Here is a 10,563-nt window from a genome sequence, read left to right as displayed (position 1 = left end):
CAGTTGGACCAGTCACCAACCTCACCCACTGAAGGAAGCAGGGATGGTCAGGTTCCCACAGCCTGAGTGCCTGCCACCTGATGGCTGCTGGAGCAGAGGCCTGAGGAAAGCAGATGGCACTGAGGCCCTACCTCTAGGATAGAAGAAATGATGTATCCTGAACGGCAGCGAGTGAGGTTGGTGTGCTGGTCCACCGGCTCCTGGCACACCCTTGCAGATTTGGCTCATTGCTCTTTGATCCAGCTTGGCCTTGCCAGGTATGCACAAGCCTCAGTGCAACAATTGTGCTGCAAATGGAGCCAGACAGAGGAAATGAGCAGCAGGCTCAGTGGCAGGGTGTGTACTTGCTTTAGGGCTCCAGTCCATGCCTCAGGGCTTGTATGGCACTGCAGGCTTCTTGGTTACCTCCACAAGCCATCTTGAGGAGGACTTTATGTTTTAAAATGCAATTCAAATTAGCATAAAACATTTGCAACCTAGGAAAAGGCTTATGGCATTAGAATCCTTATTTATATGATTATTTTGTGTTTTTTTGAGATATGGTCTTTGTCTCTCATCCAGACAGAAGTGCAGTAATTTTGTCGTAATTCACCACCGCCATGAACTCTGAGTGCAATCCATCCTTTTGCCTTGGTCTCCCAACTAGTTGGAGCTGCAAGCATAAGGCACCATGCCTGGCTAGTTTTTCAAATGTGGTTTTGTTGTTGTTGTTGAGAGTATGGTATCATTATGTTGCTCTGGCTGGTCTCAAATTCCCAGCCTAATGTGATCTTTCTGCCACAGCCTCCTAAAGTGCTGGAATTACAGGCATGAGCCACCATGCCTAGCATAGAGTATTACATTATTTTCAAAGTCTTATTCTAAGATCCATTTATTGACTTTGGCCTAAATAACTCAATATAATATCTCAGAAACTTTTTTTTGACAAATTTTGGGGCATGATGATGAGAGAAGGGGGTTCGAAACTTTCTAATAAGAGTTAACTTGGAGCCATTTAAGGAGGAACAAACACAAATTATCAGAAAAATAAAAGAAAGATCAAGTGCAGAAGTTCTGTGGCAAAGATGATAGTAAAGAATATATGATTGTGACTCATGGTGGCTTTTACTTTCTTCTTGAATTTCTGAGTAACTTATGGGTTAACATTTAAAGAATGTATGTTATAGATAACATTTTATTGCAAGTAAATATATTTCAAATTTTGTTACTGGTTTTGTATGAGATTATTCTCAGCCTCCTTCATTATCAAGCTGTATCATTTTATTAATGTAGTTTGATGATCTTACAACACAGCTGGGAGCTGTATCTTCAAAATATGTCTATTCGACTAAATAAAATCAAGTTATTCAATGGGAGTTATTATCTATGAAAAAAAGTACAACAGGAATGTAAAAATTTTGAGGAGGATAAAAATATGTTGGAAGAAGAAATATTAAATCTTAAGATGCTTATGGAAAGAACACACAGGTGAAGACAAATTGGTGATGTACAAAATTATAAATTGGATCTAGAAGAAAGCGCATTGCAGGCAATAGAAAAATGAGTAGAAATCCCTTTACAGGTTAGTTTGTAAAATCAGGTAAGTTTATTTATAATGTGCTTCTATTTATTTCACTGCAAATTATATTTTGGAGATATATATATATATTTCCTCTGCCTCTCTAATAGCAATTTGCCTTGTAGAATTCTAGCAATAAAGTGGCATCTGTTTTTACTTCAAATATTTAAATTTCCATCATTATAACAAAATTGATTTTTCAGAGTAATGATTCTCACTGTGGAGTCATTTGATTAATAAGACCCATTGGCATAAGATTACATCCTCTGACTGCAAAAATCCTGGAAGAAAAACTAGGAAATATTCTTCTGGACGTTGCACTTCGCAATGAATTTGTGGGTAAGTACTCAAAAGCAATTGCCAGAAAAATGAAAACTGACAAGTGGGATTTATTTAAACTAAATAGCTTCTTCTGCACAGCATGAGAAACTATCAAGGGATTGAACAGACAGCCTACAGAATGGAAGAAAATATCCACACACTATGCACCTGTAATCCCAGCTACTCGGGGGGCTGAGGCAGGAGAATCATTGGAATCTGAGAGGCGGAGGTTGTAGTGAGCTGAGATCATGCCATTGCACTCCAGGTCGAGACTGCATCTCAAAAATAAATAAATAAATAAATAAATAAAATAAAAACAAATAAAAGCTAAAAGTTCTATGAAAACATTAATGCACATACAATCTTTTAAAAATGTTTATTGTTTCTCTAGAGATTTCAATACCTATTCTAGCTTATTACAGTAACCTACAGTTTATATTATATCAACTATGGTATAAAAACCTTAAATTGTATATTTCTGTTTCCTCCCTCCTTTACACTATTTATGTCATGCATTATAGTCTCAAATATTATGAATTCCATGATGTGAAGTTACTCTTTTTTAAAAAAAAATTTAGACAATCCATGATCTTTAGAGCAATGTAAAATAATTGGGCTACATATCTTTATATCTTCCCTGGCACTCTTTATTTCTTTGAGTAGTTTCAACATTCATCTGCTTCCATATTCCTTTTGCCTCAAGAAATCGTTTTGACGTTTATTTTAGTGCAGACCTGTTAGCAAGGGACTCTTCCAGTGTTAATCTGAAAATGTCTTCATTTAATTGTTATTTTAGTTATATAGTTAATGGATATAAGATTGGGGACTGATTTTTTTTTTAGTTATTTAAAAATTTTGTATCATTGGTTTGTGACTTGTAGAGTTGCTGACAAGCAGTTCACTGTAATGTTTGTTTTTGTTTATCTCTGTACACAATGTTCCTATTTTTCTGTGACTGAATTCAAGATTTATGCTAATCGTTGGTTTTCATCAGTTAGACTAGTGTGATTATTCTAGCGTTCCTTAAATTTTTTATTAATCTTTCTTGGAGCTATTTGAGGTTGCTTGGGGTCCTCAGTCATCTTTTTCAAATTTTTCTTCTCTCACACTCTGTTTTTAATCTCCTTCTGGAATTCCAATTAAGTGTATTTTAGTGAATTTCGTATTAGCAGAGAATTCTTGGACTCACTGGAGTATTTTATTTGCTTGGTTCATTGGTTTATTTTGTTTTCCTCTTTCTTCCCTTTGTGCTGCCATTCAAATAATTTGTGTTGGCCTAATATAAAATTTGCTGCTTCTTTCTTAACTCTGATGACCAGTCTGCTAATCAGCTTGCTGATGTAATTCTTCATCTCTGTTCTCAAGCTTTCACTTATTTCTAGCTTTTGCCTTTTACTGTTCCCATCTCTGCTGAAATTCCTCATTTTTCCATGCATGTCTTTTTTTTAACTAGATCCTTTAACGTTTTGATCATTATTATTTTAAATTACTTGCATTTAGTTCCAACATCTGAATTATCTCTGAATTTGATTCTGTTGACTTTTTATCTTTTGAAAATATTATAACTCATAACTCAAATTTCTAACTTGCTTTTATGTGTCTCCCAGTTTCTAAAAAAATGCAAATCATCAGATGTACAAAAGCAGTAGCTCGTGAGATAATTACTTATATCAAGATTGTTTTATGTTTCTGTTTCATTTTGGTTTGTGTCGTGCTATTATTGTGGGCAGGAACAAAGGCTGGTTTTTGCTGTGGTGTCTGAAACATTCAGTGAACATGTAACTTCAATTTCTCCAGCAGTAGGCTGCCATACCTTGTGCCTTGTGTGGGGCCTTAGGCTCTGCAGGGCATATGCCAATGCTCCTGTTCCACAGTTACCTTCCGGTAGTCCTTACCACCTATGTCACAGAGAGGGTCTCACTCCACTTTCTTGTTCCTCTCTAACTGTAGAACATCATTTCTTGTGTGTGTGACTATGCAGAAAATTGAGGTTGGGAGCAGAGGGATGATTCATGTTATTTTGGAGCCAGTTTCATCATCGGAGTCTCAGAGAAGGGATATTTTTAGCACTTCGTGACTTTTATTCCAGTGGGAGTCAAACTGTCCCTTATCTGTGTTGGTTTTTGAGGAAGAAATAATATCTTGCCTCCTCCCACCTCAGTGGTAGAAAACCTTTGATTTATATCATTAAAAGTTTTCAAACCCACAATAAGGGCTAACTCTTTTCTTTCTCCTTCCATAGGAACAATGCACCTTTGTCTGTGGTCACTGGATGGAGATTTTCCAACCCTTTACCACAGTAGCACGACTCTGCATTAGTGCAAAATCCTGGGCCCCAAAACAATCCTTGTTCCTCTCCTGATGGAGAAGTATTTTTCCTCCATCCGTGCCCTAGAAGCAGTGATCCTTTGCCTGGTCTCAGGTGGGGTGGAGTAGGGGTGAGAGGTTTCTTAACCTTCTCTGAAAGCTGATGTGATTTGCTTCTTCTTATCTCCCAGAAACAGTAGACTTTTGCATGGCTTGTGGACCTAGATGCTTTTAAGCCACAGCAAATTAAGCGTTTTGATTCTTAGGAGAGAAGCAAATGTTCATGTAGTCAATTTTTTTCTTATTTATTTTTTGCTTTGTTTTCTTATTTCAGTCATGATGAGTTGAGTATGATCATGATTTTCCAGTTAAGCCGCTTGCATTTCTAAAATTTTATTAGTCCCCCTTTGGCCTTTCAGCACTAAATCAAATGCAGATAATCATCACTTGTGTGAATAAAGTGTTTTTATTGAGAACAGAATTGTTCATATACACACGAATGTGGATATTATCTACTTAGCACAATATGTCATTGTTTCAAAATGTAAAATCTGCTTTAGGCTGAACAAAGAATGGTTCTTGAAACTATTTTCCCTTTGTGATCAATTCAAAAAACCCAGAGCTTTCTATCTCATGGGTAGATTATTAAAATAATTACATACTGATCTTCATTTTATGTTCTCTCTCTTCAAGATATTTCCTTCAAAACTACTTTGACTGATTAGTCTCTTTTGGATTTCGTTATACTCTGTATTTTCTTCACAAGCTCGTCAGGGTAAATCCTGCCTTTACATTTGTTATAAAAATTCTCTCTTTTTTTTTTTTTCCAAATCTTATTTGAGCTGAAAGCTCTCCACCAAATGTCTCCTATGCCACAAAGCCTTATTTTACTGATCTCTCCTGTCCTCCTTGCTCAAGCTCATTTAGGAATTTTTTTTATGAAAATATTCAAGGAATACTTTTAAAAAAAGTATGAACATATAGTATTTTCAATTTGAACACAAAATACTGCTCTACTTGAAAACAAGTTTTAGAAACAATTAAATGTTTCTAGAAGGAGAATCAACAGTGTCATAAATATCATAATCCAATTTTCCTGTTTGTTCTAAAACACACATTAGCAAATATTTACTGAGAAATTACTATCTGCCTTAAAGTATAATGCTTTTGATACACGTTATAAAAACTAGGTACTATTATTAGCAGTATTTTAAGAGTAAAAATATCGAGTCTTAGAGATGTTAAGCAATGTGCACAAATAGCATAGGGAAAGTTGGAGTTCTGAAATTGTGACTATGCTGTATGTATGATAGGAGAATCAATTCTTGTCAAATGTAACTGTCAAGTCATTGTGCAGATTCGGAGGTCTCTGATTGCTAGGGTCAGTACACTTAAATCATGTCCCAATTTAGTTAAATCTATTTCATTAAAGCAAAATTCCATGTATAATTTCACAAAGATTATTGGCACCAAAAACATTATTTTTCCTTCCTTCCTTCCTTTCTTTCTCCTTCCTTCCTTCCTTCCTTCCTTCTTTCCTTCCTTCCTTCTTTTCTTCCCTCCTTCCTTCCTGCTTTCTTGCTTTCTTTCTCTTGTTCTTTTGTTCTCTTTCTCTTTCTTTCTTTGAGATAGGGTCTCAGTCTGTTGCCCAAGCTGGAGTGCAGTGACACAATCATGGTGCACTGCAGTCCCAGCTTCCCCAGGCTCACGTGATCCTCCCACCTCATCCTCCTGAGTATCTAGGACTACAGGCAAGCCACCACACCTGGCTTTTTTTTTTTTTTCAAGATTGGGTTTCACTGTACTGCCAAACCTGGTCTGCAACTCCTCAGCTCAAACAATCCACCTGCCTTTGCCTCCTAAAGTATTGGGATTCCAGATGTAAGCCACATGCCTGGCAAATAATGTTATTCGATAAGTTCAATTTAACTATTAGATTTTGGACAATGAGAGATAGAATTTTCTATATCATAATTCATCTTGTGTTCTTATTTGAAGTAATATATAAGGATTTCAATTCCACTCAAATATATTTATTAGCAAATTAAATTTCTTTTTCAGGATTCCAAACTTTTGTTCAAGACATAAATGCTAAATGATGTCACTAATTTTAATTAGATTAACAGAAAGGTATTCTGGTGTTTAATAACAGTGACAGAATGGGCTATTGATTTTAGTTTCTTTCTCTTTGTCTCTTTCCCCTTTTTAAAATATTTTACTTTTTAGGCTCTTTGGAATCCCAAAGATAGAGTTTTAAGAATTAAACAAAACACTCACAGAAACTGCCAATGCTAGGATGAAATATATTTTTACTGTGCTTTGGGATTAAAATAAGGAACTACAGTTTACAGAACTTTTATACTGATACACAGACACTAAAAAGGGAAAGGGTTTGGATGAGAAGTTCTGCTATGCAATCAAGAATCTCAGCCACTCATTTATGTAGGAGCTGCAGGAGCTCCCTGTAAAGAGAGGTTAGGGAGAATGTAGCTTTAGAGTTTCTCCATTTTTTCCAGAGGTTCCCCCAAAAGGTCATGACAGTTTATAAGAATGCTTCACTTGTGAAAAACAAATATCAAAGTCTTCTGGGAAATTATATTTAAGGACAAATCTTCATTCCATGTTTAATTTATTTAGCATTTTATATGTGCAAATGTGTAAAATATCATCACCTAAAGCTATATAACATGTTCTATTTCTATACTGTCATTACAGGTTTATAATTCTGGAAAGATATACAGAACAAAAGATTTACGTTTTTAATCACTTTAAGTGCACGGTTTTGTGGCATTAAGTATATTTGCACTGTTGTGCAACAGTCACCACCATAGACCTCCAAAACTTGTCTTCTCCAACTAAAACTCTGTACTCATTGAACACCAACTTCCTATTCCTCTCCCTCCCGCTCCCCGTAGCAATCACCATTCTACTTTCTGTCTCTACAAATTTCACAAAGTATCTCACAGAAATGGCATGATATAGAATGTTTGAATTTCTTGAACTGGCTTATTTCACTTGGCATATCTTCAAGTTTCATCTATTTCATAGCATGTTCAGAATATATTTTAAGGTCGAATATTATGACGTTGCCATATATACCACATTTTTTTAACTACTCATCCATCAATATTCACATGGGCTGCTCCTTCCCTTTGATTATTGTGGATAATATTGCTCATGGACACACTGCACAAACATCTGTTTGGTCCCTGCACTCATTTATTTTGGATATGGATTTGCATTTTAATACAAAGGAGAAATTATGCAGCTTTTTTGAAGTGTCCAAATGAAAAGGAGCACAGCATCAGTAAAATATTAGAAAGTAGATTATTGGAAAAAGTAGGGAGAGAATTGAACCAAAATTTAATAAGCAGTGTAAGAGAGTTTCAAGAGGAGGGAAAAAATTGACAATATAAACAGAGAATTAAATAGTGAAAGGTCGATATTTAGAAAATTGTCACATGTACCCATATGTTGCCTGTGAGCTGATATTTCCATTATTGTTTTATTCCAGGTTTCCAAAAGTAAGTGCAATGTGAGAGTTTCATGATGCTAAATAAACTGAAACATGATACATATTTTGATGTATTGTCCTTGAGAGCAGGCTGGTGGTAATTAGTGCAATTTTAAATTATGATATGATAGTGGAGTCAATCTGCCAAACTGAAAAAAATGTATATATACAATGTGTATACGTTTCTCAAAACCCCGTTGTATCATACAATTAAATTATGATTTAAAGCTACCTGACAATTACTGGAGGAAAAAATGAAACATTTACATTAATATTACCATAATTTTGATATTATTGCAAATATCAAAGCTTGTAGTACTTAGGGATAAACCTGCAAAAAAAAGAAACGTTTGAAAACTACGAAACTACAAAATATTGTTAAAATAAATAAGAGACCTCAATCAATGGAATGTATGAGTCATAAATCTCAATACTGTTAAAATGTTTATTCTTCCCACATTGATCTATAAGAATTCCAATCAAATCACAGCTGTATTCCTTATTTTAGAAATTGAGAAACTAAAATTCTGAAATGTATGTTGGTGGGTAGAGGACCTATAAAGGCAAATTACTTTGAAAGGAAACAATTACTTTGAAACCAGGTGCTGTTGGAGAATTAACAGCACCTGGTTCCAAGACTTATCAAGTTACAGTACTTAAGACAATGTGGTACAAATATAGATATACACATGTGTATCAGCTTTCAGCTAGTTTTTAATAAAGTTCTTAGAGCATTCATAGACATAACATTTTCAACAAATGCTTCTGAAACAATTAGATATCCCAGTGTGTGTGTGTGTGTGTGTGTGTGCATGTGTGTGTGTGTGTAGCTCAGTACTTCACACCTGAGAGGTATGAGCGTGCATTACCAAGGGGAACTGAGAAACTTTGAGAATATTGGATATGCTCACTGACCCCTTCATGGTGATTGTTTAATGGGCACATGTATACATCAAATTCATCTCATTATGCTTTAAATATTGGTAGTGTATTTTATGTTCATTCGACATGAATAAAGCTGTAAATGTTATCAAAATATTCACTTACTATGCTTCTATTCATTTTACTCTCTCTCTCCAGAGACCTTCAGATAGAAAATGCAGTTCAAAGATATTTCATAAAGGAAGAAAAGAAGTATGAAGACAGGTGAGAGATAGTACTCAGATTTTTTTTTTTTTCAGTGCAATCCTGGTCTTTTGTGACTAGCAATATTTTTATGTGCAGAAGTAGTAGAAAAGATAAATATTTTGTACAGTAGAGAAACGCATAATTTCTGTGCCATGGAAGAGATAACTCACAAAGATGACAGCTTCTGACTATGTTGGATACTATCTAGTATTGTAACTAACCAACGATCTCACCTGAACATTGGCTGTAAAGCTACTTTAACGTTCCTTGCAATGATTTGAACCTTTTACTGGAAACTTCATTGCTTACTGAGTTGAATAACATTGTTGATACGTGTTTATCTTATATTAGCACTAGAGTCATAATTTTACTTGTTAGAAAATTAAAATTAAACAACACTTGAAATTATATATTTTTAATGTTTCAACTGTGATCTCACTCCACATGCATCTTTAAATTCTTATTTGATAAAGGATAGCAAATACAGAAAGAATTCTTGTGATAATAGAGAACACAGAACTGTTGAACGGTGTTGAAGCTGAGCTGGAGAGAGTCACCAAAGCTGGCGCGGAAGCTGGCAAGGTCGGAGAGTTTCCTGCCTGGGCACAGCTTGAGCTCACCCCTGCGCCACCGCCAGTGGCAGAAACTGCAGACCACCTGGGCCCTGAGGCCTCCGCCGCATCCTCCCACCAGCCAGGAGCTGTGCTGAGGTCGCAGATAGGAGACCCTGGAGGGGTGCAGCTGAGGGAAGGCGGCCCATGTTCCGGACAGCAGCAGGACACCAGGATCCAGGGACCCACCTCCCGCCGCGGGAACCCCAAACCTTGCCTGGCGCCCCTTGCTTGCTCCGCCTGGCCTCCAGAGGCCGGTGTGTGTCCTGGTCATGAGGATGCACAGCAGGTGCCTGGGAGTCCCCCTCCGCCATGGCCTACCGCTCTGCCAGCCATCACGCCTGGTTCGCGGACCGCAGCGCAGCCTGGCTGCCTCTGATTCCACCAGGCCGGGACCTGTCCTCCTCCTGGGCGACCAGCCGGGGGAATGCACTCTGCCCGGTGGCCTGCACAGCCCCTGACCGCCCATCCCCTCTGGCGCCTCCACCCCAGGCCAGGACCTTCCTGTAGCACAGAACCCACCTTCCTTCCCGCCGCAGAGCTGCTCCGCTTCCGCCACCCACAGGGAAAAACGCAGATCTCCAAACAAACAGAAATCCGCGTGTGACTCCTCTGCTTGGATACTGCCAGTCCCCACATTTACTTCCAGGAGTTTTCTTGGCAGAAGGTGTCCGACATTTGATGTTTCACCAGCGATGAGGCTGAAAAGTGACAGCAATAGAGAAACACATCAGGCTTTCCGCAACAAAGATGACCTTCCCTTCTTCAAATCTCAGCAATCTCCAAGTTCCACAAAGGACTCAGGACAAGATGACTGAGCTGGAGTACTCGGCCCAGGAAATGCAGGCCCAGAGCGGGTCTCCTTAGGGCAGGCCCAGCCTTCTCCTGGCTGCCTGGGTGCCTTTCTCCTCACTCCCACCCAATGCAGGGGACCCCACAAACTCGGCTCTCGGGGCTCCCTGCACCTCCCTCCACAGGAGCCACCTCCTGCCCGCCAAGCTGGGGCCTTCTGGGGCGTCCTGGGCTGAAAGGGCAGGGTGCCAGCTCCACACGCTGGAGAAGGAACACCGCTACACTGTCACACTGACACACCGCCACACGAAGACACACCACACGGGCACACC

This window comes from Macaca fascicularis, chromosome 10 (assembly GCF_037993035.2).
Source record: "Macaca fascicularis isolate 582-1 chromosome 10, T2T-MFA8v1.1".
In the NCBI taxonomy this organism is placed as follows: Eukaryota; Metazoa; Chordata; class Mammalia; order Primates; family Cercopithecidae; genus Macaca; species Macaca fascicularis.
Note: the sequence above shows the minus strand (reverse complement) of the source record.